Source organism: Etheostoma spectabile, chromosome 18 (genome assembly GCF_008692095.1).
Source record: "Etheostoma spectabile isolate EspeVRDwgs_2016 chromosome 18, UIUC_Espe_1.0, whole genome shotgun sequence".
Taxonomy (NCBI): Eukaryota; Metazoa; Chordata; class Actinopteri; order Perciformes; family Percidae; genus Etheostoma; species Etheostoma spectabile.
The window spans coordinates 26,409,615-26,416,276 of record NC_045750.1 but is presented as its reverse complement, the minus strand read 5'-3'; positions in this window follow the sequence as shown (position 1 = coordinate 26,416,276).

Here is a 6,662-nt window from a genome sequence, read left to right as displayed (position 1 = left end):
GAACAACAATCTTTGAAATTGGTCCAGGAGGCTGTTAGACAAGATTTCTTCAGTCAGCAGCAGCAAAAAAGCTACAATGGAAGTTGTAGGCTTCAACTTACTTCCACTAAAAGTGTTCATTGTGCCACTGACAGGCTAAGTATTGTTGTGTTTGACAACATGATGGAAAGGATCCCGACAGATATATGTTAAGGGGTAGTGAGGATTGGACCCAAAAGCAGAAAGGAGGACGGCAGACAGGCAGATGGGGGCAGAACAGGAGTTTTGTCCAAACACAAGAAAAGCCTCAAAGGAACGAAAATGTCGAGAAAACAGGCTAAAAGGCAAGCATCCAAAAAAGGACAAAAAACATATAATCACACACAACCAGGGAAACAGGAACATAACAGGAATACTGCGACAACTTACGTGCAGACGGCAAACGAACCAGAATGATCTGACAAGAGACAAAGGAAACACTGGGGTTAATACAAAAGGTTACGAGGTCATGGAACAGGTGAGACGTCAGGTGAATCACATTGGGCGGGCGGACAATCAGACAAACAAAGTAAAGCTGGACAGAAAAGACAAGACAGGAAGCTGACTGACAAAAATAAAACAGGAAGTAGAACAAACAGGTACAGAGAAACACAAGACAGGACCAGCACATAAAACCAGAGAGAAAAAACACAAGGCCGATGAAAAAGGGAAAACGAACCCAACCAAAAACCCCAAACCACAACAGATATAGACCTTTTTGTCAAAGAGTAAGCTCATTTTTGTTTAACATGAAACTGCTGCGATAACCCACCAGACTCCATTTACATACAATACATTTTGTTATCATAAAACAGATCATTCAAAGTTGACAGAAACAAAAGAAAACTATCAAAATCCATCTTTCCACTGTTCCAACAATCATCACTCTGGTTTGGTTGAAATAAACTCTTAATTTACCCATTTACATGTGGAAAGACGCTGGTTTTATACTTTACTATTGTTTCTTTAAATGAAGTCTATTGTGTTTGGCTGTAGCCATCTTGGAGCTCTTAAAGAAAAAGAACGTTTCTCTTTAACTAAAAGCTCTATCTCTGTAGGGATCCTTTTTATAATTCTGTCAGACACTTAGAATAATAATCGGATCCTATCAGTGGGGAGAACAGCACTTTTAGTGGACTGAATTGACCATGTCTATTTGTCCTATAGGGTTACATTGCAGCAGGTTATAGTGTTCTTACTCAACACTGGACCAGTTTCAAAGATTCTTGTTCACATCAGTCACCTGTCAGTCACCAATGCCTAAGAACATAGGGTGGAGGTTGAAAAATACCTAAATTACCCATTATGTAATGGGTGCAGCGGGTATGACACATGCCTTTGGTGTGCAATTGCAAGTTGTTTTGGATAAAGGGTCAGCTAAAGGACGTGCAATAAGTACTGTGGATAAAAGACTGTATAAACTTAAAATATGAATGCATCACTAATTAGTAATACAGTGAGTAAGTTCTCTACCCCTGGAGATCCAGAACACAATTTGATTTGCTAAGTGAGTTACTCTGGTATCGAGTAATGCTGCTCATTAATTATGCCCTTGTAGCCGAGCTCCACCAATCACATCGCTACAATGAACGAGGTAGACTTAGCTTTTTATCTTAAAGAGGAACAGAAGACGTTCCTTTGCAAGAAGGACGTTGTTGCTGTTTGCCGACCGGATCCAGCAAGACTTTAATGTACCAGTTAGGTCTACTGGTAGCTAAGTGTGTGCGGTTTAGTGAAAACCCACTGTTGGTTATGGTCTCGCAGTTGATTGGTCTTAGTGTTATCCAATCGCCTGCAGTGAGATTTTCACATGCACGCTTGGTGCCGCCAATAACTCATTTATAGACCCTTAATCTTTTGGATCTGGGTCTTGATTTCCAGGCTCATTCTCAGGATCAGTTCTCACTTTTAACATTACAACCTGATACATCCTTCTGTCTATTAAAGGAAACTCACAGCCTCCAGTCTGTCAGAAGTAGAACCGCCCTCATCCCACGAGACATTTCACTCCCTGTTAACCGCTCGCATCGGGGGGGCCAGTAAAGTCGCTCTGGCTAGAACAAGTTAAATTATTCCAACTGCAACGTTGTAAACAGCAGTGAAAGCAGTGAAAGTATTATATACACGAGACTGGGAGTTCCCTGAGCAGCAGTCAGACTCTTTATGCAACATCATAATGTAGCAGTGCTGGTTGTTTCTGCAATATGAGCCATCACTGGACAATATTCTGCACTACGCATATTTATCTATTCATGTGCAACGGTGTAAGACTGTATTCTTTTTAAAGCCTTGTAGTGTAGGCTAGGCATGGCTAGGTAATGAGGGTAGTAACGAGGGTCGGCTGACTAGAGGGCCGATGAACAGGTGAAACACATCAGGGCAGGGCAGACCATCCCAGAGGAGGGAAAACACAAGGCAGGACATAGAAACAAGACAAGACCCAGGACAAACAGAGACTACAAAATAAAACAGGATGGAACTGGGAAAACCACACAGAACACAGAAAGTTCACGGGTAAAACATAACCATGAACAAATAACCGGGAAACAGTAAGACACAGGGAAGGGATTGACCAGAAAACAGGAAAAACTACAACAATGACCGCTGGGCCTGGGGATTGAATCCAGACAGCCCGCCTGCATTTGTTTGGTTTAAAATATCTTGTTTATGAACAAAATAGAGAACCCAAATCACGTGATAATCTGTGCAAAATGTACTCACTTATTACATGAAATCCAAAACATATTAGGTCATAAACTCACCAGGTGTTATTAGTTTTTAACTATATTAATCCCATTTATCACATTATGTGCAGTAAGTGGTTGTGAGTTTAGACGTGATGCTAAAGAGTGAAACAGTCGGCTCCACATGTGGTGAGTTAGACAGAGTTCTTTGATTTGTTATGGACACAGAGACGTGATTACATAATCCAAAATGATTTCCAAACTCATATCCTGTTGTTTACCCAGTCTTCAGTCACAGATGATTATTTTCTATGGAAGCTGGGTAGTAATTAAAAATGTTTCTGCAGCAAAAGGAAACATGTGCATGCAGGATTGTTTATTGCAACAATTACAGAGGGAGGATGGGTCTTTAAAGTGCCCATATCATGAAAAAAAAAAATCCCTTTTTCTGGGATATGAGGTGTTGTTTTGCGTCTCTGGGGCTTCCACACGCATGCACTCTTGGAAAAAAAAACATCCATGCTGTTTTGAGTGAGATGCGGTTTCTGAATGTATCCAATATCTCTGGGTGAGCGGGTCAAAATCGGCAGGGCCGTCGACGCCATCGGCTGAAACAGCTGAGTATTTGCTGAGTGAAACAGCTGAGTATTTGCTGAGTGAAACAGCTTAGTATTTGCTGAGTGAAACAGCTGAGTATTTGCTGAGTGAAACAGCTGAGTATTTGCTTGCTAAGATGCTAGCGTGGCACGCCCTCCTACTCTGCAACTGACTAGCTAGCAGTACTTACTGCCCATGTGAGAACGTAAAGAAGTCCCAGTACCTCTAGGACTGCTGCCTGGACGTCATGATGACACAGATGACATCTTCTTCTTTACATGTATTGGATATGATAGTCGTTTGATGCTTGCTTGGCACCCTGGGGTTGCTGATTCTGATGAGGAGACCTCCCTGGACAGGGAATGCTTTGTACTGGTCGCCGTGGTAACCCTCATGTTGTCCTCCAGTCCAATTTGAGCCAAAAGTTTCTACATAACAAATATGGGTTTAATTCAACCAAATTACCCAAAAATTACATGGATGGTTCCATACACAAACAACAAGACTGCAACACAAGTTCCCTCTGAGCTTAACTATTAGTCAAAATACATATAACAATATCTGAGGGGTTTTTAACTCAGAACATAAGTATCATTTTATATAAATGAGGTTTAATGACCATGGATTCCAAATATAGGCGTAACAGTAGTAACAGGTTGGAATGAAAGAACGGGGTGATCATTTTTTACTTTATGCTGTGTAAACAGGCCACACAGACCATAACAAGTGCATGGTGGCCGGGAAGACAACACAAGGGTCAGGACCCAGCAGCATGTACATTAGTCAACTCTCTGACACTGCCTAGGGTTAGACACAACAGTGTGTCCAGGGCGAGCCTTTTCAGCTGCTCCCTTTATGGAACTCAAGTGGTTTTTGTCCAAACTTCTATGCTAAACTGTAAACAAGACAGAATTCTAACATCGTTTTCACTGCACTGCCACCATATCTTGTTGTTAACATTATTAACATTGTAACATTGTTATAATGTTGAAGGAAAGATGCATGCGTGCAGGGTTTTAAGTATTCGCCAATGAGGACATGTTTTGCTTTGTAGATGTGGGGGACAGTGTTTTCGGAACTTGAAACATGCTAGGGACTAAAAGGCAGGATGATGGAAAATGAGCTTTAATTTGGAACATTCTTTATTTAATCTCTTGTTTAGTCTCTGTTGAGCTTGGACAGCCTATGAGACAATGGGCCCCTTGGCAAAGGCATGTAAAAGGCCTTGCACCCCTCCTAGGAGCAAGAACCCCCCCCATGGTTTGGAGTTAATTTGTGTCTTTTTTATGTCATTTTGTATCTCTTAATTTTGCATCTATTTGCTGTCGCATTGGGTATCATTTTTCATCTCTTTTTGGTGATTTTGCTTTCTTTTATTACATCTCTTTGTTGTCACATAAGGTCTTTTTGCTGTTTCTTTCATCTCCTTTGGGTAATTTTGCATCTCTTTGTAGTTATTCTGCATCTCTTTATTGTCGATTGGTCCTTTGTTGTAATATGGGGTCTTTGTTGTAATTTTTATCTCTTTTTGGTAATTTGCCTACTTTTTGTAGTTGTTTTTCTATCTCTTTGGAGTCAATTTGCATCTTTTTGTTGTCATTGGGTGTCTCTTTGAAACTGTTTTCTGTGTCTTTGTCAGGGAATTATGCTGCAAGTTATTAATACCAAAGCAAAAAATAAGATTGAATACATGACTTGTATTTACAAGAATGGAACTTATTATTCATAACTATTTTGTGAAATGCATGTAAGTCTAAGGCCTGACCAATGGCTGGCTCCCTAACACAAAGGAAGAGAGCTGATGCCATCTATTGATTGGTTCCATGTGGTTTTTGTTGAGAGGATGACTACAGAGTGTACTTTTCAAACATGCAGTTGAGAAAAATAATCTTCTCGCTGCAGTTGTTTGTGCTTCTGCATATGTTTTTGTGCAGTATGCAATGTCTGCTCTCTGCTGAGGTCTTGGGAAATACTATGCAGCATTTCTTGAAATGCAGCCATTACAACTCACAACGAGTAATATTTGTTAAGAGCCTGTCAGATTAAACTCTGATCCAAATTTCAGACTGGAAAAAGCTGCTGTGTGGGAAGTATTACAGCACACAGGGGCCTTTAAAGTGTCCAATCATTTTAATTATTAAATAACTTCCCAAATTACAGTTAATACATGTATGCTCAGGAAAACCTCCATCTGGTAAGAGCCAAATTAGCGACATAACATGTAACGTTTAGGCCTAATCATGTATCCATTTATAATTTAAACAGCTCATGTTACTGCATACTTCATTTAATATGGGATGTGGCGTTTTCTTTTGTGGGTTGCAGGTGTTCCACCTCAACAAGTTCCTTCCCTGGACTGTTTTGCAGATCCGCCGTCGCTGTGAACATAACGAAGCGCTGTCCAAACCAGCTGGGATGTGTTCGAAGACATGGTTGTCTTCTTCCCTATCCAATGAATATGGAAGGTATGTGTGGAGGAGACGGACCTTACTCCACAGCGCTGTGGAGATTGGCCTGGCAACGGGAGACTACGGTTAACCCTTACCCTAACCACCACTAGTATTGCAAATTACGCATATTGCAAAAAAAACAATTAAACATATTGCAATGTTCTGTGAATTTTGCAATTTATTACATTTTTTCCAACTTCAAATTATGTCATCAAAGTAAACTTCATCAACATAATTTCCTCAGCATAAAACAGCTCCACTGCACCATCTAGTGGCCTGAAGAAGCAACAGATGTTATTATTCTGGTACATGTTCATAGGCTGAAAAAGGGACGATCAGCTGGACCCCCCACTACATGTACGGTATGCAATTGAGTTGCATATTAAACTGGACCTACTATAAAGGTTAGGGTTGCCTAAAGCCTTTACAAATACCTTTTTACGGTGCATTCAATACTAAGCTTTTAAAAGATATATTTTTTGGCATATTCATATATTTATACATCATGTTTTAAGGTTAAAACAAAAATGGCAGAGTAAATCCTTAGTTTTAACTGTATCTGTGGATGGCTACCTTAGCTGTAGGCCAATAAGCCAATCATCAATGTTGTGTAAATTCCAAAAAAATATCTTTACAAATAATATGTTGGATTCTTTTTTTCCAGACATATTTTAATTATATTTTTTAACCATCAAACAATAATTTGGAAATTTGACAGAAAACGTTGCAGATTCAGACTTTACTAACAATTCAAATGTAGCGTACGCACATCAGAATCATAAAGAAAGAAATGGCTTTTATTGAGTTTCCTCTTGGCAAAACGCGCTCAATGAATTCCAGTTGGGCTTTTATTGTGAAGGGTAGACACGGAAGAGCCAGCGTTATGGCGGTTTTTTTTTTGGGGGGGGGGGCT